Here is a 23,784-nt window from a genome sequence, read left to right on the forward strand (position 1 = left end):
TCCACATCTTTTGTCAGTCTACCTTTTGTCGCTTGTCTTTTCCTTAGGCTTTGTCTACACTAGTGGCAGTGTGTAGGGTATGAGTAGCTACACACTGCAGTGAAAGTCTCAGGTGGTGTGGAGGGCAGCAGGACATTACACGGTTAAAAAACAAAGTAAATAGGAAGGCACTGTTTGAGTATGTAGAAAGCAGCGTAGGGTATATACCTTAAAGTTCCAATGTGTCTTTACTCTACTCACCTAAGCAGTGCCTGTTTAAGCTGTTATTTATACCTGTGCTGGGGAAGGGGGGGCATAAAGTATAGTGTATGTACTCTGCATGCAGACATAAGTGTAGACAGCCTACGATTGTGATCTTGGTGGGCAGGGATCTTATGTTTGTACAGCAGCTACAAAAATGGGCTCCTGGTCTGTAAGTGAGCCTTTTAGGCACTTCCACAATATAAATAATAAAATTTTAACTCAGCAATGACATCCTATTTTAAATTATATGTTTCAAGTGTTGTTTACTTAGATTTTTTTCCTGATTTCTCCCCCCCCACACACCCCGCAGCTGGTTGGCTTGCTGAGTGTCTGCCATTATTTAGTAGCTTCAAGAGTGAAAATGAGTTTGGCAGCCTATTCAGCTGAGCAAAAACCTATTCTTTATTTTTTAATATGGTTTGTTGTTTTTATGGCCTCAAATGTCTTCAGTTATATCAAACAAGGGACAAAACTGAATTGAAAATTTATGCAGTCTTATTAATTAGTGAACATATGAAAACTCTGAAAATGTCTGCAGGTGCAACATAATCAATTGTCTCTTTAACATTCACTAACTATATTTTGCCAATGTTTATGTTAGTGCCCTGTTTCAAACTACATCTATATCCTCATTTCAGCCAGTTATGGTTGTGAAAAAGGGGATTTACACATAAGTTACGTTGAAAGCCAAGTAAACTTATTCCCAAATAACTAAAAATATAGTCTGCAAAATCAAAGATAAGATGGGCAGAATTATTCATCATTGTTCCTTGTCATATACTTTCAGGAGTTTGGCCACTCTATCACATAGAAATACTTCCCATGCATTAAGGGATACCGTGTCTTAAACAAGGAAGACAACTTTATTAATACATAGTTTATTCTATTAAGAAAATAAAGAAAAAGATGCAATAAGTGTGTTCAGAAAATTACATACATTTTTGTTGTCTTGTGTCATTTGCTTGTCACACAACAAGAATATGAAGAAATCATGAGAGCATAGCTGGGTGCACTAATGTTCACTAACTATACACGAACATGCAAGGCCTAGCTATATACATACTGCTGCTTTGACTGGTTTATGGTGGCTTCTAAAACAGAACATGATGAGTGTTCCTGGAGGGCTCATAACTAATTAAAGGGATACTACCAAATTCCTATACAATACGCTCCCCCTCGTGGAGAAATTTCATTAAAGACAATACCTTGTATAAAAAAAGTCAGATCTATTCCTGTACGGAACAGTGTTCATTAGGGGAGTGGAAATAGAAGCTAATTATTATCAAAGGCCCAAACCCACAAAGGTCTTAGGTGTTGAAACAAGCTACATTTAGAAATTTCCTTTTTTATTTTATTTGCCAGTTTGTCAAAACTGACAAATTTAAATTGTTTCAGTCAATCCAAATCTCTCTTTTTCAGCAATCACAGAACTAGAGCTGAGTATTTTTTATTTTGTGTGTGTGTGTGTGTGTGTGTGTGTGTGTGTGTGCGCGTGCGTGTCTTCCCTTGCAGTGAACATACATCGTCCCCCTTCATGATCTTGAGACATACTGTCAGGCAAGAGAGAGACTGATACTGCCTCTGACACTGTTTGAAAGGTCAAGTGATACTACATGCAAACAGTACCAAGTATTGTTGCTGATCTAATACCACCAGCAGGTAGTAATTAGTGCTATTATTTTCTTGCAAGGAACTTTAATGTGATAGCAAAATGATTTCTAAAAGCATAATAATATTATATTGAAAAGGAATGGTCTCAGTCAGCATATAAGGATACTGCATGTTGTCTTAACTTACAGTGTACACCATACAATTTGAAAATCCTTGCACTCCTCTCAAAAAACACTTTTTTGTTTGAGATGGGGGTGGGGGAAAAGGAAGAGCAGCAATTGGGAGAGTGTCAGGTGTTCAGAACCCAGATCCACATCTTAGTTTTATAATTGGTCTCTATTTCTTAAACGTTTGAGCTCGAACTCCAGGTTATATCAACCTCGACATTAGAGGGGAGAATCTTCAAGGAGCTTAAAGAAGTTATGTCCCATTTCAGTGGGATCTGGGCACCTAACTCCCTTAGAACCCTTTGAAAATCCCATCTTAAGTGTTTTGAAATGCAGATCCACATCAGAATCTCTCCTAATATTAAAGTCATAAAATATTTCAGTATAACAACTTGTAGATGCTTCCGCTAGCTTGGTAATAACCATATCTTGGGCTAATAAATATTTCATAATTCAGCCTCAATTTACTTTGCTAAAGATATAGTTATTGCTTCAAACAGGAAAGCAGCTTCATATCATCTAAATATAGGATTGCGTTGGTTGTTGCAATTTGCTCTTTGTTCTGGAGACTACATTTAGTGCCTGTTTTGCAGAGGGCCTGCATGTTCCATTGAAATCAGGCCCCCAGATACATGTAAAGAGCAGTCCATATGTTGCCTGGGTTAACATGGCACATCTTTCTCATCTTTTCTTCTGGAAATAAAGCCTTCTGAACATCCTCATTTTGAAATAATAGTGCTACCACAAAAACGTGTGTGTGGCATCAGCTTCCTTATATTTCTGATGGCCTTTGACAATGCGGTTATTTTCAGAGCTTGGCTACCAGATTGGTGAACATAGTTCAGTTTATGTCCTCATTCCAAAAGTATTTCTATTTGTAGTACATTGCCATTTTTTAATCTCTGTTAGTGGATTTCGAAATATAATGTCTCATTTAAATACATTAGCATATCAGTACCACAAGGTCATTACAGAATGCAGGAGATGAAAGCAATTTTACATGTTATTATTTCCATAAGAAAACTAGGAGAAAGATTGAGAGAATTTTGTTTTAAAAAGAGAAACTTTCAAACACATACAACAGGAATATTTTATACATCTCAGTGTGCCATGGATAGGCTTGTGTAGACAGCTGTGGACCTCTGTCTTTCTCATTCATGTTTAACATACCTAATATGTAAATATCCTAGCAGTTCTCTGGTGAAGAGAGAAGAAATAACTAAACCTCTCTGCCATATAGCATTTTATTCCAGTTGCTAAGCAACACTGCATTTATAACCACTACCTTTCCAGTCAATACCAGTAGTAAGACTAATATTTTCAGTAGTGCCACTTATTAGCTAACTGTTTCAGCTTTCTCTGATAATACATGTTTAAAACCTCAATTTACTCTAAAAGAAACACTGTAATTAGACACTATTACACAACAGAGTGAGCAGTGAACTGTTGTGCTTGAAAATCTGAGTTGAAATTTCGTTCTTAATAAATATGTCTGGATGCTGACAATCTACTGTAGTCCTCTGAAGGAGTTATTAATGAAAATGCCAACATCTTCTATAAATGTGTATGAGTTATATATAATGTGCACATGCCCACTTCATGGACACATAATAAATCTAATAGTTATGCTTTCAATATAATGCCAAAAATTAAAGAGCAAAACCACAAAACTCTGATCTGGATCCAAATTGCTAAATGCCTTGGCCTGGCTCATTAGAGAGAGAAAGGCCAGCTGTTAAGTTCTGACTGGGTTTTTATTTTGAAATATCCCCTTCCAAATAACACATTTGTATTCTGGGATATTGTTATAAAGATGGGTTTGAACTATAACTTCTGAGGACATACATCACTAAGTTTGAGCAGCAGTAGCATAGAAAATTTTGCCTCAATTTACACTTGTAATACTTTTTGAGGTTATACTTGCTTTAATTACTCAATTGCTTTAATTGTATTTCAAAAGGGCTTTAAAAAGGAAACTCCATGCTTTTTTATTATAATGACAGTCAAAATTCACCAGTTAAAAAGAGTTTCTCACCATGAGTACACAGTGAAATGGATGTGGAAATTATGTGGGGTTTTTTGTTTGGTTTGGTTTTTAATTACAATATATTTCTCAGGATACTTATGGCAAGAAGCACTTCTTGTACTTGTGAACTTTCAGACTCAGGCTGAGCAAAATTGGTGGTATTTTCTTTTTATAGGTCATTGATGTTCCCAATTAAAAAGTGGAGGAGAGGCTGGAGAACATGGCAAAATCTTTCTCAGTAGATAGACAGGGGTAAGGGAGAACCTTGTATCCTCATTCAGGGACACTGTTCCTGACAGCTTGTAGTCCATCCTCATGTGGAATATTGGTGTAAAGAGCTTCTACATCCATGGTGGCCAGGATGGTGTTTTCAGGAAGATCACCAATGCATTGTAGTTTCCTCAGGAAGTCGGTGATGTCTCGAAGATAGCCAGGAGTGCTGGTAGCGTAGGGTCTGAGGAGAGTCTCCAAATAGCCAGATAATCCTGTTGTAAGAGTGCCAATGCCTGAGATGATGGGGTGTCCAGGATTTCCAGTTTTATGGATCTTGGGTAGCAGATAGAATACCCCTGGTCGAGGCTATAGGGGTGTGTCTGTGTAGATTTGTTCCTGTGCTACAGCAGGGAGTTTCTTGAGCAGATGGTGTCGTTTCTTTTGGTACTCCTCCGTGGGCTCAGAGGATAGTGGCCTGTAGAATGTAAAACAACGAGGAGTCCAGTGGCACTTTAAAGACGAACAGATTTATTTGGGCATAAGCTGTCATGAGTTAAAAAAAATCCACTTCTTCAGATACATGGAGTGAAAATTACAGATACAGGCATTAATATACTAGCACATGAAGAGAAGGGAGTTGCCTTACAATGTGGTGTTGGAGACTTGCCTGGCAGCCTCCTGTTCATAATCCAACCCATTCATGATGACTACAGCACCTCCTTTGTCAGTCCCTGGTGGCTGAGCTTTGTGACTTTGTCCTTACCCACAACCATTTCATATTTGGGGACAACGTATACCTTCACATCAGCCACACCATCAGGGGCTCATTCACCTGCACAGCTACTAATGTGATATATGCCAGCAATGCCCCTCTGCCATGTACATTGGCCAAACATAAGAGAATAAATGGACACAAATCAGACATCAGGAATGATAACATACAAAAGCCAGTAGGAGAACACTTCAATCTCCCTGGACATTCAGTAACAGATTTAAAAGTAGCCATCCTTCAACAAAAAAACTTCAAAGAGAAACTGCAGACCTACAATTCATTTGCAAACTTAACACCATCAATTTGGTCTTGAATACGGACTGGGAGTGGCTGGCTCACTACAAAAGCAATTTTCCCTCTTAGTATTGACACCTCCTCATCAATTATTGGGAGCGGACCACATCCACCTTGACTGAATTGGCCTTGTCAACACTGGTTCTCCACTTGTAAGGTAACTCCCTTCTCTTAATGTGCCAGTATATTTATGCCTATATCTGTAATTTTTACTCCATGCATCTGAAGAAGTGGGGTTTTTACTCATGAAAGCTTATGCCCAAATAAATCTGTTCGTGTTTAAGCTGCCACTGGACTCCTCGTTTTTGTGGATACAGACCAACGCGGCTACCCCTCTGATATTTGAAGAGTTATGATTTAAGAATTACATATCACGTACACAATGTTTCTCCCATAACAAGATCAAACAGAAAATAGTGGGAAATGTTACCTACTGATTACAGCACAGGACTGGGAGTCAGGATTCTATTCTAACTCAGCAGACTCCCATCCATCCATGAGTCTATAGATGTTATTCTACACCAACTGCTTGTAGTTGCAATTCCATGGGTAATCTGGAAGGTTTTGGTATGACAGTGTTCTGGAGTAGAGGAGCACCTGCTCCGTTTAGCAAATATCACTGGATTACCAACCCCAACCATTCAAAAATCTTGAATCAAGTTGAATCACCCAAAATCATGACATTTTAAAATTCATTTGTTTGCTGTAAGGGAAGCAAGACCTGTCTCTAACTCGCTCACTGGAGAGGAAATTAGGACACAGATGCTGGATTGATTAAGGATGTGACCTTTTCAGATGATTAAATACATTAGGGCTATAGTCTCCCTTCTGTGTGGAGTGGAGAAACTTCATCTCTGAGGTGTAAATGGAGTTAGTCACTTTCTATCCTGAAGGGTTTGAAGCATCAAGTATAATGCAGAGTGGGGGAGGGATAGCTCAGTGGTTTGAGCACTAGCCTGATAAACCCAGGGTTGTGAGTTCAATCCTTCAGGGGGCCACTTAGGGATCTGGGGCAAAAATCAGTACTTGGTCTTGCTAGTGAAGGCAGGGGGCTGGACTTGATGACCTTTCAAGGTCCCTTCCAGTTCTATGAGATAGGTATATCTCTATTATTATTATTATTATTATTAAAGATACTGGCAGAAGAATTATAGAACTCTGGTCTTTAAGGAAGCCATGCTGAAAGGATAGAGGAAACCAGGCAGCTTTGCATAAGGGTTTGCTGCTGGGATCCACAGAGGCCTAAGGACATACACCAGTTGTCTATGGTTCCTCTGGCCCTTTGTGATCAGAAGTCAGCACACCCTGCATTATACTTGATGCTTCAAACCCTTCAGGATAGAAAGTGACTAACTCCATTTACACCTCAGAGATGAAGTTTCTCCACTCCACACAGAAGGGAGACTATAGCCCTAATGTATTTAATCATCTGAAAAGGTCACATCCTTAATCAATCCAGCATCTCACACAAGGAGAAGAGTAATCAAAATGTAGATCCTTAGTTTTAAAACCAAGAGTGCAAAATAAATAAAACAATTCTCTCCACAGTGACAAACCTGAGCTGGTATGGTACCCTAAGGCTCTCACCATATCAAGTGGGCACTCTAAGGAATTTGTAGTTCTATCATTCCCTGTGTAGAGATGAATAAATGTGAACATATATTCTACACAACACAAATATTCCTCTATCTGTTATATACTCACCCAACACACTGTGACATTTTCAGAGAGAAACTCCTCTAGGAATGCTAGACATTGCACGAAATCCCAAGCTAGGCAGCAATTTTTATGATAGATAATTTGCATGGCTTCTGAAGACCTCTTGATGAGAGCTAGCATCATCCTCATGCTCACTGTTCAGCCATCTGGGAAGAGCATATAGCACACTGTTCATGGGATATATTCTTCCTCTGCCAAACACAACAAAATACTCCTCCACCATCCAGTAAATTATGAAACATTTCAGGTTCTGAATTATCCAAATTATTTCTTCACATCATGCATCTCAATTGCTAGCAGCTCTAAATAGATTTTTGTTTATTTATACAGAAATTATTTCCTCTTCCGAGCAAAAAGATTGAATTTCTAAATTACTTCAGAAAACTAATAACTATCAAGCTGTTTGAGATAAAGTACAATGAATTAACTGAAACTGTAAGATCATAAAGTAAGGCTTTGGCTGCTTGATTTGAAAGAATTCAAGATTATGCATTTGACACAGGTGGGATTTCTGAAAGACTATCTTTATTTGACAAAGTGCATGGCTCATTAAACTATTAAATGTTGTCAGAAAAGGACTTAAGCTGTTGCTATTTGGGTTCTCCCCACCCCCACCAAAAAAAAAAAAAAAAAAGCACTCAAGCATAATGAAGGAAATATATTAAAAAGTTTAGCTTTTTATCAATTGGATTAAAATTTACATTTCATGTCCATAAATAGCTTCATTACAAAACCCCTTAAATTACAAAAAAAATCAGTTGATAAGCTTCTCATGCTAATTTGGGTGACATGCTGGATAATCCTGTAACTTTTCAATGAAGTGAAAGGAGACTACATTTCTTGGCTTCAGTTTTGAGCAATTCACTAGCCGAGACACATGAAATAACACAATAGATGTTAGCAGTTGCTGCCTAAAATATTGTTAATGTAAATAGATATTATTTTAAATTCATATAGGCTATTTTAAATGGCTGTATGGTTTTAACATGCATATATATTATCACAGTCATGGAGATTAGAAGCTGTAACATCCTGTTAGGTTACCAATTTCATGTCCCTGACAATTTTTTTTCCTACTGAACATTTTATAGGATTGCTAAATGTGGAACACACAGTAAGTGGCCACCTGTGAAGTGTTTGATTTTAGTGACTTGCCTAGCATCACATAGGATCTCTATGGCAGGGTGGTATTCAACTGTTCGGGCCATCCTTTTTCTTCCTGAAATCTCCTGCCTTGTATTATTTCTGCAACAAATGAAGCAGAGGTCATACAAACAATATTCCTCTCATTACAACCCTGCTTCTACAACTGGTTAAAAGATAGAAAACAAAGGATAGGAATAAATAGTCAGTTTTCACAATGGAGAGAGGTAAAGAGTGGGTCCCCGAAGGACCTGTACTGGGACCTGTTCTGTTCAATACATTCATTAATGATCTGGAAAAGGGCATGCATAGTGAAGTGGCAAAGTTTGCAGATAATACAAAATTATTCAAGAGAGTTAAGTCCAAAGCAGACTGTGAAGAATGACAGAGGGATTTCACAAAACTGCAATCCCATGCTTGGAGCAACCCTAAGCCTCTGACTGCCAGAAGTTGGGAAGGAAAGATGAGCTGATCATTTCAACTGCCCTCTTCTGTACACTGCCCCTGAAGCTCTGGTACTGGACACGGTCAGAGACAGGATCCTGGGCTACATGGACCATTGGTTAGACACCATATGGCCGTTCTTATGATCCTTCCACAGAGCAGCTCCCTCCTGAACAAGGCAGGGGACTGTGCAGAAATAATAATTATGTAGTTATAGACTATCATAATGCATAGCTAAACACACAGCCTAAAGACAGAAGATAATAGAATATATTAAATATATTACTCTGAGTAATCTTTGATTCACATTAGTCATTTTCTATAGTATCACTCCCTGCCTTTAATACTGCAACAACTTGTAGCCAAATGTTCAATACTGGGAAAGTAACTGCAAGCATACAAGGGCTTCATTCATCACAGCCTTTTCTCTATGTCCGTTTGTGGTACCAACAGCATCAAATCTCAAAGGAAAATGAGGATGATATCTCTCTCCTGAATTGTTAGGGACCAGGACTTTATGACCCTCTGCTCTCTTACATTTGCTTACTTTATCCTTATGCCCTTCTGCACTAATCTCACTTTCTCTGTTTGCATTCCTCAGGATTTCTTTAGTGGTTCCCCATGGAATTTATTCTATCACTGATGTTTTTGACATATGATATAGCTTTCTGTTTGTAAGATTCACTGCAGCAGACACTTCAAAAGAGTCCTTCTTTGGCAATATCTCCCTTGCCCCTGGGGAAATGTTTGGCTTCTTGGTAAATATATTTATTCTGATTTATAGTGTAATCTGCACTATTTCGTTCTTGCTTTCCCACTCACTGTACATAAAAGCTAAGAGGCAGCAGTGGATTTATTTGCAAATAAGGGCTATCTTAATGAGCAGAGTATAGCAAGAGGAACTATTGTTTTTCTTCAAGATTTCTCCACTATTTTAATTTAGGCTAGGAGCCAACTACTACCCTTCCTCAATCACATGCAAGCTAACCAATCTTTTTAGAGGACCAGTTGGAGTAGTATCTCTCAAGTCCAACCCAGAAAGTTAGCTACCACTTTAACATCTTTCCTGTCTTATTCCAGTAAGACTGATAATTTACCTCAGACCAGTTTGTACGTGTTGTTTCACTTGCACAGCAAACCAGCTCCAGCCTTCTCTGGTATGTATGAGGCTAATCAATAAAAACTTGGGAGAATTCTCTCTCCTGCACTTACAGGTGCAGAGTGACCCAAGTGCAGAAGAAGCTGTGAAATCCTGCTAAGAGGGTCAGAGCCAACTCCCATTGAAATCAATGAACTCTTTTCATTGACTTCAATGGGAGATGGGTTAGAGCCTGAATTGGGGTGGTAGTTAGAGGGCAAGTGGAGGGGGGATGCAAGATTTAGGAAGCCTGAATAGCAGGGGCTACCCACCCTGTGGAATGAGGCTTGTTGTGAGGTTATGCAGAGGTGGAAGTTTGAGAGAACTAAGCACACGGTAGATGTAGACGCACCAGGAATCCCAATCCTATAGAGAAGAATCCTTCCCTTCTTCCCCAGTAGAGCATACCAACAAGTACCCTGATCATTCAAACTGTGCATTTATATAGTTTTGCCAATAGTACAAGCTCCTATCTTGTCAACTGTGTATCATCCAGCTGGCTGGAGTTTCAACAGCTGATGGTTAAGACACTCATAATTCATATAGTTCATTTATATATATTAAGTACTTTTTGCCAGTCTTACTGGCAGATGCCAGATACCACCGTAGCAGGTTCTTTACTACACAGACACTTTTATTTAGAACCAATATAAAATCTTTAGACTTTGAGAAAAATATTTTCTAGCATTTCTATGATTAAAAACAATAATGCTCAGTTGTACACCCTCTACAAGTTTGTTAATGTGACCTTACCTTTACTTGCTAAATCTTTCCCAATTCCATCGCACATTTTATCTATCAACATATTCACATGGAAAGTCAATGGGGAAAAAAGGCCTATCTTTGAATTAGGTATTCTGTTAGAGTACAATAAGTAATTTCCAATTTCACTGGACCCTAAAGGGATTGAAATATTTGGAGATTTATGTAGTGGCAGAGTTAGATGAAGTATTTTGTAGTGAATGATTCAATTATCTTGAGAAAGGTGCCTAGAAATGAATGGTTTGAGTAATTACCTTTTTAAAAAAAAAAAAAAACGTATGGGTATTCTTAAAATACTGTAAAAATGAATCAAGATAAGACAAAGCCTCATCAAGATGTTGATGGTTTTTAATGTAAATGTTTTGTAATAAATATTTGTAGTGCTCAGCTAAATCAGCAATAGAGTCAGCTTCCTCTTCATAGAGAATTCTAGTGAGTGTGAAGATTTAGCATATTTACACATTTAATGTAATCTCCTCTCCTCTCCACTTCAATAAATTCAAATAGGGCAATTATTATTAACCACCTCCACAATCTAAGTTATCCAAACTGCTGGAAAATTATGAAAGGAGAAGAACCTTTGGGAGCTGTCTGACTTTCTACATGCTCACCGTAGCTAAATAAAGAGTGTTCCACACATTCAAATTATTTTTGTTCTTCTGTACAGTACCTGGCTTTAAAGAAGCCCAGTATCACAGAATGATAAGAGGAATATGGAGAAAAGAATAAGTGGAGAATTCCAAAAGGCATAAAAATGTATAGGAAAGCACAGAATTGAAAAACAGACTTCTTTACAGGAAGGAAAGTCTAAGTTTAGATAGGCGGCTTATGGAAACAGAGAATGGAGATGACTAAGCGCCAAAACATCCAAAAAAGTGGCTATAAAGAGGGACTGAATTTTACTGAAGACTGACAATGAGAGGCACTTAGCTTTTCATATCTAAGTCATTGATTCAAATGTGATGTTAGTTGTTGGTGGTGACCAATGTCCTGACCCTTTAATGGTTCTTCTTTGGCTTGCAAGAGAGGAGTTGGTGGTTTCTGTTCAGTTCTGTTCTGGGCATGTATCCTATCACAAGCATACTAACACAACTGACATCTTTGTTGAGTCAGCTGAGAGTCAAAAATTCAACATGTGGAGACTGAAGTAGGTTTAGCAAATATAACAGAAAAGCTGTTGCTAGACTTAAGGTTAGAACAGCAGCTGATGTATAATCATGTCGCATGGTTGAACCTGAATGGCAGGTGGGTGATTCAAGCTGGGGATAACATTTTGAGAGGGATGATGGTGTTGGGTTGAGCATCAAAGAGTTACAGTAAAAAGGGAAAGAAAAACAATATGAATAAAAACCAAAATGTCAGCATTTTAGAATCTTCCAGGTTAAGAACTCATCATAGCAGTAGGATTCTGAACCATATGTTCCAAAAAACAGATGAGATGACAATGAAGCATGGTGCATGATGCATTCTTTTAATTAGTCCATTCACAAAAGCTTCTATTCTAAGACAGAATGGAAGTAGAAAGTCAAAATATATCACTACCATGTCAGAGCTGGTCAAAAATTAGAACAATTTGCAAAAGTTTAATTAAAATGTTGGTACTTTTTTGGTCAAAGTCTTCAATGAACTATTTGTGGAGAATTTGAATTTTGGAATTTTTTGACCAAACTACTGAATGAATAAGAGTTTTCCCCCACACAATCATATCCTGAATCTTGGCTTCAGAGTACGATTCCTATCCTTGGTTTCATTCTTGTATATGATTAAGTTTCTCTTAATTAGGCAATTTTACCTAACAGGTTCTCTTCATGATTGGGTCAGGTATTTGCCTGTTGGGACAGTATGATTTCTTCCCGCCCAGCAGCATGGTCTTTAAGGCCCTGATTGTGCAAACAATTATGCATGTACTTAACTTTGTGACCATTAGTGGACCATTGGATCTACGCACAGTAATAAGGTTATATGAATAAGGATTGAGGCCTAGAAGTTTCCACTTTTGTCTTCAGTACTGTGTCAGGATACAGGAAGTACTACTTCAGCCTAAATTCCACTTTCTGCATTTGCACTATTTTTACACTGTCTAGGTGGTTTTTCAGTGGTGCTTATTCAGTCTTTCCAACTTGTCATTTGGACAGTCAGTGGGCGAAGCTCATCACTAGTATAATTACATTTTTGGTTCAGTATTTCTAGTTTATTTTCATCCCATTTGTCTCTATTTTCCCATGGTTTCTAATCCCTTGATTTTTGCAATCCATGCTCTATCACTTGAGAACAAATATAATTGCCCCCAAAATCTTAGGAGTTCAGAAAAACTAGAAGACATCTCCCCCAGGAGTGTTCAGCTTGCTCTGCTCCAAAGGCTCCTATTTATTTTCTTTTTATATGGATCAAAACAAATTATTGACATTCATTTGCCCACAATCAAACTCTCAAGTTTGTCAGGATTTTATTCCTGGATGTGGCAGTTGACTGAGCAGAGATCATTACAATGTTTATATCAACAGTTTCTACCATAGATAGGAAGTTCTCTACATTTTCTTTTCAGACAGTGATGGGAAGGAGGCAGCATTGGTAATATGCAAAACAGGAGAACTCTCCAATTCTGAATAACTGCTAAGACAAATTCCACAATTCAACTGAGTTTCACCAGCCCATACCAGAATGGCGCTGGACCCTGGAACTCATGATAAGTCTGTTTAGTGTGGTATATCTCATGACATTCAGAAACATAGAACCCTATTGTAATTCTCTGATATATATTAAAGTACTGTACCTGAGCTGTGCCGTACTTGTTTTGTTATTTATTTTAATCAAATATTCGTTATCTATCCCTTTCTGTCTCTTGTAGGGCCTGACTTAAAGCCCATTGAAATAAAACCGTCTTTCCACTGACTTCAGGGAGTAGTGATCAGGACCATAGCCCTCTTTCTTACTGAATATTTGGTTCCTCAAATGTAATATTCCAAGTTATGAGAAATAAGCCTCCAGTTCATCTGAGAATCAAATAGCTTTAAGGGTTCATCATAAACATTTCATTCTTTGAGCACAGTGCCTAACTACAATATTGTTAAAAATGTCACGTGTCTTGAATGTAAGCCTGGGCCTTAGCTAGTGTACACTTGTGGCTGAACACCCCTGTATTCACCCCCTACCCACTACTGTAACAATCTTTGTACAAAATATGCCTTGTGAGGTATCATTTGAAAACTATTAACTCACTAGCCAATAATATCATGGTGAAATGTATGTAACAACATCATATGCAAAGTTATGGTCTTTGTACATGTTCAAAACCACACAGTCCTGTCCAGGCAGAAATATCCTGAATGAAGATGTGTGTTTATGTCAACTTACATATAAGTAGTAAACAGTTTTCTTGAGACAGCAGGGAGAAGAGATGTCAGGAGACAGAGTAAATTTGCATTTCAGCAAACATGGATGAAAAGAAAGAACATGGAGCCTCCTTCACTACCAGACTCCATGTCACCTTCTTTACTGTTTGAATAAACTTTGCATGGAGGGGTAACCCACAGAAGAATCTACTTCAAAGGTTAACTCAAGTATAAAAGAAAGGGGCAGAAAACCCCAAGCTCTCTCTTTCACCTAAGACAACAAAAGAGGGTGACCAGACGGCAAGTGTGAAAAATCGGGACAGGGAGGGGGTAATAAGCATCTATATGTGAGAGAGCCCCAAATATCAGGACTGTCCCTATAAAATCGGGACATCTGGTCACCCTACAACAAAAGAATCAGACCTCTGACTTTGTGAGGATATCTTGACCTGAGAATTTGGTCATCCATGTTGCTGAGAACATGTGGTAAAGATTTTACCTTGAACCAAGTCTAGCTTGTTAAATTTTAGCTACTAGAAAATATTTTATTTTTATTTCTCTTGTAACCATTTCTGACTTTAATACCAGATACTCGAATGCACTTAAAATCCTAACTTTTTTTTTTAAATCAAAACCAATTCATTGCTGTGTTTAAACCAAACTGTTTGGTTACTTCAGTTAAAGTAGCAAACTGTGGAATATCAACCCTTTACAGCGGTAACGGACCTTTAATATCTGAACTGTCCAGAACAGGGATGGACAGTGCAGAATACACATTTCTGGAAAAACTGGGGACTTGGGAGTGTGTTGGAGTCACCCTGCAAGCGGAAGCCAGAGTGTGACTGGTGTGGCTGATAGGCTGCTGGGGTTAGAGCTGCTAGACCAGGGTTACCTCTATATAGACACTCGGGGTGTGACATGCATGCTGTTTGGCTGTTTGTGAGTGGCACAGGTTAGGAGCTATGACAGCAAAGCACAGGGAGACACCTAAGGTATCAGGGCAGGCAGTGACAACCCCTCACTTATCTGGAACGTGACAATGCTGCATCATGAATCTCTACTTGTAAAATCCCTATTAATCCCCATCAGTCCATTTGAATACTGTTGTAAGTTCTGAAGCGTTCTGCAAAGATGCAAATTAATGACAAGTATATAATTTAGGAAATTAAACAACAAAATGGAGCATTGCAAATCTGAAAAAATAGCCAACAAATCTAAATAATAAATTAAACATGCTCCAGTAGAATCTGATTAAGTGTGACCTATTTATTCTCTTCCTCTTAATGTGCAAGAAATACATTTACAAAATGTTGAATTTAAAAAGGTTTTTTCAAAGACAAGTAATTATTCAAAGGGGGCTCAAAAGAAGGCAACAGGAAAATGTCTCCTAATGTTATGAATGTGACCTACAGTATAAGGGACACTGTTGGAAAACAGTGAAAGGGATACTGTAAATTAAATATCTGTAACATGTTAAAAATAGCATATCCTCACTGGCAAACAAAAGTTTGCAGCCATTGTATTGGATATCAGTTAATAGGTTTGGTTTTGTATTTTGAAACAATAAGTTGGAAACAAACCCTTCTGTTTTTAACAATGGTAGCTATTTTTACAGATGCTGAACATGGAAGAGGCCCAGGCTATTATACAGCACTCTATGGTTTTATCTGGCAGGTTTTATCAAGGGAGAAACAGATGTTCACGTTTAATAGCACTGAATTAGAGAGGCTATCACTGAATTGTGCTAGGTTTCTCCCTGGTATATTGGGGTATGCCTTCTGTAGAAAGCATTGTTGTAATGCTGATTACTTTGATGGTCTGCTGAATCTCAGTTCGAGACAGTGCTTCTCACCAGTAGCTACTGTGACAGGGCAAGGCCAGATGGCTATAGTAAAGTAATGGGAGACAGATATATTAGCCACAGGCTAAACAAATCCCTGTTACTAGGATAAGCAAATGGCAGCTGCTCCAGGTCAATTAAGACACCTGGGGCCAATTAAGATCTTTCCAGAAGGCAGTGGAGATTGCTAGGTTGATTGGGACACCTGAAGCCAATCAGGGGCTGGCGGAAACTAGTTAAAAGCCTCCCAGTTTGTCAAGTTATCACACATCAGGAGCTGTAGGAGGAAGCTGGGCTGTTGGGGAGTCTGAGCACTACAAACCATATCAGGCACAAGGAAGGAAGCCCTGAAGTAAGGATGAAGTGGATCTTGAAGTGGGAGCTGCTGTGGGGAAGTGGCCCAGGGAATTGTATGCATCCTGTTTCTAAAAAGTCAGCTACCATAGCTGATGCTATTAGGATCCCTGGGATGGAGCCCAGAGTAGAGAGTGGGCCTGGGCTCCCCTCTTTCTCCCCCCCCCCAATTAATCACTGAGACTGGGAGACAACAGAGACTGTGCAAGGGAGAGTAGCTTCTCCCCACCTTCCTTGCTGGCTTATGATGAAAATGGCTCAATAGGCTGTGACCCTTGCCTCTAGAGAGAGAAGGGCTACATGGAGGGTCACAGTGAGCCTCTGAGGCTAGCGAAATCTGCCAGGAAATGTGGGATCCATGGAGACAAGGACAGAGCTTTGTCACACTACTGCACTTATATCAAAAATATGTAACTTGCAGTAGAGATAAGTTCCACTGCTAAATGTTACTGATTTAATTTAAACTGATTATAGTTAGAATCCCTAAAGAAGTTTCCATAGTTACACTTACAACTCCCTTAAGTGGCCCCTTCTATAGTATCATCAATGATCTTGCTAACAAAAGGTGAACAAAGTCTATTTGTTTAGGCCCCAGCTTGATCATAGTGAAAAGACTCTAGTTGACTTCAGTGAGCATTGGATTAGGCCGCGGTGAACAAGCCTGTTTGGATGTTGTAAAAGAATAACTTGTTACTTTTAGCAAGCTTTTACACCATCTTCTGATCTGTATGACTAATTTAATCTCTATACTTTATCTTCACTGCCTTGCTATGGCTACAGTTTTCTGGTTCTTATTCTCACATGATGACTAAATTAAATACCGGATAATAGTTTTTATGGTAGCACCCATTCCAGATGTGAAGCGATACAAGTGGCACATTTCAACAAGATGGCTTTTGCCAGAATTAGTTTCATAGCAGCAACTGCAATTAAACCCTCCCCCACCTCCCCATCACAAATATACACAACCGAAAAAATTCTTCTTCCCCTGGGACACTGCAGTAGTCAAAATGAGAGAGGATTCTTTCAAAAAGATGCTTTGAAACCATTTACAAGCCATTCCTACCCCTGACTAAACCCCAGCTCCCATTATCAATACATTCCTACAATGAAACACTGGGCATAACGCACACTTTAAAACAGATACCACCTCTACACTGGAAATCTCATTTCATTTTGGGACCCTCATTTCATTTTGGGACCCTCAACATTAGGCCTATTAAGTTCTATAAAACACAATACAGTTGGATCCACAATTATAGCAGGCAAACCCCAAAGTTTTGGTTCAGTAAGTCTCCCAGAGTTTGGATGCTTATCCAGACTTCGGGCCTTTAAGCTCTAATACACCATAAAAAGAAAAAAATAGAGGAAAATAGGAAGCTGAAAATTAATCATCCTTAATTTTGTCCATTTTTTTAACCCTAACTGCTGCATAGATTATTATTGTTTCACCAGTGAAAAGTAAAGCAGTAGGCAGGCAGGACTGTGTAGGGTTGCCAGGTGTCTGGGTTTCAACCGGAACACCCAGTTGAAAAGGGACCCCCCTCAGCCTGGTGAAAATGAGCAAGCGAGTGAGGGTGGGAGAGAGCGAGCAATGGAGGGGGAGGGAATGGAGTTAGCAAGGTGGAGCCTCAGAAAAGGGGGGAGGCAAGGGTGTTCAGTTTTGTGCAATTAGAAAGTTGGCAACCTTTCCTCCAAGGGAAGGGATCTCTTTATTAAGTATTGAGGGGCTAGTGTTACATGCAGAGGCTGTACAGTTTGTGAGATGATTGCTCAGTCTCCACTTTCATTTTTCAGCCTCCTGGTGTCACACAGTACTAGGTCCTTTTTGAAACATAACCCTCTTTCTACAGCATCACTCATACAAGTATGACAATGCATCTTTCAACACTAACTTCTGTTATATTGGCTACAGGTGGTCACCCTACAGTGGTTATAGGACCAGAAAGAGGTATGGCAATGTTGTCCTCCTAGGAGAATGAAAAACAATGCCTTGCTTACATCAACTGAACAACATCTATTTGAGTATTTTCATTTTCCTATTAAGAAAGTGTTCATTCACCTGGATGGAATTATGGAATTTCAGGACTGGAATGCTAATTTAATGAATTTATTTTATATAGAGAGAGCTGGATTTAGACATGAGCTTCATGATCTTAACTCATTGATTAGAGTGGATGCTAAAAGCCCTGCTTATGTTTGTCAGCCAGGTGATATCTTTTCTACAATTAACAATCAACAGTGTAGCTAGTACTTTAATAAATATTTGCATTTGATTACTTTCATATGATTATGCAGTCAGCCACTGGGAAGCCAAGAAAATCCTTGGAGACCATATGGGAACAAGGGGGAAGAAGACAGGTGAATCATGATCAGCAGATCTGGAGTCAGAAGGCCCATGCTTCCTGGAAGATCTGTTATTGAGCTACCCCCCAGTAACTAGGTGTTGTTGGCCTGTTGTATACAAGAGATCAGACTAAATCATCTGGTGGTCCCTTCTGGCCTTATGCTCCACAACTATGACTCAACTTAGCCAGATGGACAGAGAAGCACACAGCGTTTAACAAAGTTCCACTTTTTAAATTTAAGATGCATTCAGCTATACTCACTGTGAATGAAATAAGTAGTGGCAGAAGAGAAGTGGGTTTGGTCACTGTGGTCTGCCATCTTTTCAGGTCTGCACAGAAGGCGCAATCTGTGCAGGCAGAAAAGGCGGCAGGTTGAGCTGGGACATGTGCTATTAGTCATCCCTCATCTGCAAATGGTGCTGAGGAATAAACAACTGTGGAGCAATTAAGTATAAAAAGCAACTTCAGCTTGAAAAAAAAAAAAAAAAGAGAAACTAAGTGTTAATTGTTAGTTTTCATGGACCTTTACATTCACCCATATGGGAGTGAGTGGGACTAAGAATGAAGGTTTCCACTTATACATGCTGTTTCTGATTATAAACAATACCGTGCACCTGTTACTTCGTTTAGAGTTACTAACTTTCTCCTTCCTTGTGCCTCCTACTGTTGAGCAAAGAACACCCAAGTTTAGAGGGCTTACCCTGATAGACATGTCAGTCCTCTAGGCAGAGAGCTACCCTGGTTTTATGCTTTTTACATACTCAGTTGTCTTATTCTTAAAGAGGAAAAGTTTAAGGGACCAGTAAGGACACTTAAGCCTTGTTTAGCAAGAAGTGTTAGCTTCTTATCCTTTGTCCACCCATGTAAAAAGTTTATTTCTGAAATACACACAAGCAGAGCTTATTGAAATGAATTATTCACCCCCCCAGAAATATTAAGTTTACTACAAGTTCTCTCCCTCCCCATTACAAAAGTCAGTTTTCAAAAGCCATTTAGTGTGAACAATTGTTTGATTTTTTTCATTAAAAACCCAGAAGTTTTTCAAAAAACAAGCAATGTAAAGATTCATTTTGATCACAAGGTGTTTTGACAAAAAAGAGAAATAAGTTAGTTCTAATGACAAGTCTTAAGGAAATACAAACAAAACTCTGCATACCTGAGTTGAGGGCCTTAACCACTGCAATATAGTTAAAATACCAAAAAACATTATGTAGCCATAAGATTCAAAAACTCTAGACTCATCTCTGCTTTAGTGCCTCTCCTCACCTGCTTCTATCTCCTTTTCTGCAGGTTTTTATAATCCACCCCTCATGGACTCATTGACTAGCAGCTAATGAGGCTAATCAGCACTACTGTTGAGCACACTCATGGATATTTGGCTATTGAAGGAGAGAGGTTAACCCCATCTCTGCTGTTCTGTGTGACTGATCCCTTCTCTCCAGAATAGCTATGTTTTTCTAGGTTAAGAAGTGTTCCTGTCTAACACTCAGATGCTCAACTCCCAATGGGGTTCAAACCCCAAATAAATCTGTTTTACCCTGTATAAAGCTTATACGGGGTAAACTCAAATTGTTCGCTCTCTATAATACTGATAGAGATATGCACAGCTGTTTTGCCCCCCGCCCCAGGTATTAATACATACTCTGGTTTAATTAATAAGTAAAAAGTGATTTATTAAATACAGAAAGTAGGATTTAAGAGGTTCCAAGTAGTAACAGACAGAACAAAGTGAATTACCAAGCAAAATAAAATAAAACACACAAGTCTAACCCTAGTACAGTAATAAAACTGAATACAGATAAAATCTCACCCTCCTAGATGTTTCAATAAGTTTCTTTCACAGACTGGAATCTTTCACAGACTGGGCACAATCCTTTGCCCTGGTACAGCCCAGGTGGTAGCTAGGGGATTTCTCATGATGGCCGCACCCCTTTGTTCTGCTCCACCCACATATCTCTTTTGCATATGGCGGGAATCCTTTGTCCCTCTGGGTTCCCACCCCTCCTTCTCAATGGAAAAACACCAGCTTCAAGATGTATTCTAGTTCAGGTGACATGATCACATGTCACTGTAAGGCCCCAAGCCTTCATTACTCCCAGCCTGACTCACAGGAAGGCCTGCCTGCAGCTGAGCCACCCACAGTCAATTGTCCTGGTTGATGGGAGCCATCAAGATTCCAAACCACCATCAATGGCACACACTTTGCATAATTACAATAGGCCCTCAGTTATTTCATATTTCTAGTTTCAGATACAAGAGTGATACATTCATACAAATAGGATGACCACACTCAGTAGATTATAAGCTTTGTAATGATACCTTACAAGAGACCCTGTTGCATGAACCATATTTTAGTTACATTATATTCACACTCATCAGCATACTTTCATAAAATCATATAGAGTGCAACATCACAGTGTGGCCTAAACTCTGCCCCTCAAATGGAGTTAGGTGCCTCCCTCCACTTGGGATATACAGCTATGAACCACCCCTGAGGTGAGACACCTAAGCCAAATTATTCTTTTTCCAAAAAAAAAAAAAAAAAAAAAACCAACACCACACAAGGACAAGGCACTACCAGCTCCTTAAAACCTTTAGCTCAGTGGTTAGTGTACTCACTCAGAATGTAAGAAACTCTTGTTCAAATCCTTACTCTACCTGATGTGAAGTAGGGATGTGAGCAGGGGTCTCCTACCTCTCAAAGTACCCTACCCACTGGGCTGTGAGGCAGATGTCTGTCAAGTTGAAGATGTTCCACTGTGAATCAGAATGTAGGTCTCCCACATCTCAAGTTAGTGAGCTAATCACAGGCCTATCGAATCCCTCTGTCTCTAGCTTAATGAATATTAAATTATGTAAGGGTGGAACAGCTCTATCAGGAGAGCTTGAGAGAAATCTGCCCCAGAATATGGAAGTTCAAATCCCTGCTGAAAAGTAATTTGAACTGAGACTTCCACATCCTGGGTGAGTGTTCTAATCACTAAGCTAAAGGTTATAAGGAGGGGAGGTGCCTGCTCCTGGCATTTTGTGAGAGGATTTAGGTCTGGTCAGAGAATATCTACTGTAGAGTTCTGACAGCAAGGTAGCCCCAGTAGGATTCCTAAGTTGGTGTCAAGACTTAGGTGGCTAAGCACATACCTAGATGCCAAAATTTAGGCACCCTGGGGACTTTAACCATGAAAAATTAGATACCTAGGAAGTTTAGACCCCTGTAACTGAGCAAGGGTTTTGTGAATGCCAATGGTGCCTAAACTTCTGATTTAAGTGCCTAAAGTGGCAGTTAGGTGAATCCACCAAGGTGTGTTAAGATGGCCACACAAAAACTGAGGCACCAGAAATCAGTGGCAACTTCTGAAAAACAGTCTGAATATGACTGAGATCACATTGCTTGTTTGGATTTCTGAGGTCACAGACAGCCAGTTTCTGCAAGGGCCTGATCCAACGCCCATTGAAATAAACAATCTAATATAGTCTTAAGTTGCAGGATATTATTAGTAGTTACTTGAGCTGTTGTATCCAGGGTCCATAATAGTAAACTAGACATTATAACAGACACAAATACTTCAAAGACCTCACTTGATTTTTTTAATTTTCTAAGGGGAAGTAATCAGAGGTCCTGGAACTGGGGATGCGGCAGCACCTCTTGGCTTGACGTGGTTTCAATCATATCCAGGGTTTACAGTCTGGTTCAATGGCTCTCAGCACCCCCACTATACAAATTGTTCCAGCACCACTGGAAGTAATCGATTGAATAGAAGAGCCAAATGAATTGACAGGGATTGCATTCTCTCTCTCCTGCCATAATGCCTCTGTTACTTTCTGATACCTATACTACAAAAAGTAGAGATGGACTGGAGTCTGTGTGATGAGAATCAGCCCAGATGTTGCATTTGTAGTAATTTCCAAACCAAATAGAAAAGTTGAAAAGAAACCCCAGTATGTATAGAATGTTGCGCTCTCTCTCTCTCTCTCTAAGAAAAAAAAAACTCAAATAAATGGTTGGCAATTTCTGACCATTTTCTGTACTGTAGTACTCCAAGAATCAAAAATCCCTGCAATTCTGGGCACAATTGTCTGCTGTTGTCTGATCCCCCTATCTACAAAGTATTGCTAAAATGACCAATCAAGATTCAGTGATAAGATTAGCCTATACTGTTGTAATTAATTGGGAATTCTGAATAATCTCAGTGCCTATCCCACATGTGCTTGAGGGTCTACACTAAGAAAATATCACCGATATGCACGGACAGTAATTAGCGCCTTATTAAAAAGATGTGAGAAATAGTGGGTCTTACTGCCTGTCTGTTGCATGCTGAGTTAACTGAATCCCATGAGATGATGTTAGGTGATTCTGATCCCAAGTACAGTGGTTTGAATCCAAATGCCCCTGAAATCAGTGGAATTACCCTAGATTTACATTGGTGTATTGGAGAATCTGATGCTTTATTGGCAGGAGGAAGGGTGGTGCAGTGATTAGACTACAGGAGTAGGAGTCAGGACTTTTAGATTCTAGTTCTACCTCTGACATGTATTTCTTATTAGAAATTAAGTTACTTGGGCTTGTATATACAAATAAGTTCACAGCAAATTGGAACGTCAATCTACACCACTCTAGCTTGATGCAGACTAACTGTCCATGTGAATCCTGCTAACATGCGCAAACAGTTCATTAGTGCTCTTTGATACAGGACTAGATCATTAATGCACTTTGAACTGTTAATGTGCATCAGCAGGATCCACCTGGAAAGTTAGGGCTAGTCTACACTGGCAACGCTAAAGCGCTGCTGCGGCAGCACTTTAACATGCCTTGTGTGGTCGCGACGAAGTGCTGGGAAAGAGCTCTCCCAGCACTCTTAAAAAAACACCGCCACCTCCACGAGGGGCGTCGCTCCCAGGGCTGGTGCACTGTCTACACTGGCGCTTTACAGCTCTGAAACTTGCTGCGCTCAAGGGGTTGTTTTTTCACACCCCTGAGCCAGGAAGTTGCAGCGCTGTAAATTGCCAGTGTAGACAAGCCCTTAGTCTGTGGCAGGCTAGAGTAGGGTAAATTCACACCCCAGCATACCACAAAGTAAATGTTTATGTACACAAGCCCAGGAATATTGCTATGCTTATTCAACTGTTTGGAAAAAATTTCAAATCCTTAGATAAAAGGTACTGTATAAATATAAAGTATTACTACTATTGCATGCTGTATTAAAAGAAATGTAGCCCAAGTTATAACAGTAGAGCTAAGTGAAAAGTTTGCAACAAATATTTTGAAAAATGTTGACTATTCAAAATTATTCATAAATTGTTCAGCAAATAATTCTTGGTAGTAGATAGTTCATGAACAGTCTTGTGACTATTCAAAATTTGCAATTTATGCAATATTAGTT

The sequence above is a fragment of the Emys orbicularis genome, chromosome 7, assembly GCF_028017835.1.
Source record: "Emys orbicularis isolate rEmyOrb1 chromosome 7, rEmyOrb1.hap1, whole genome shotgun sequence".
Classification (NCBI taxonomy): Eukaryota; Metazoa; Chordata; order Testudines; family Emydidae; genus Emys; species Emys orbicularis.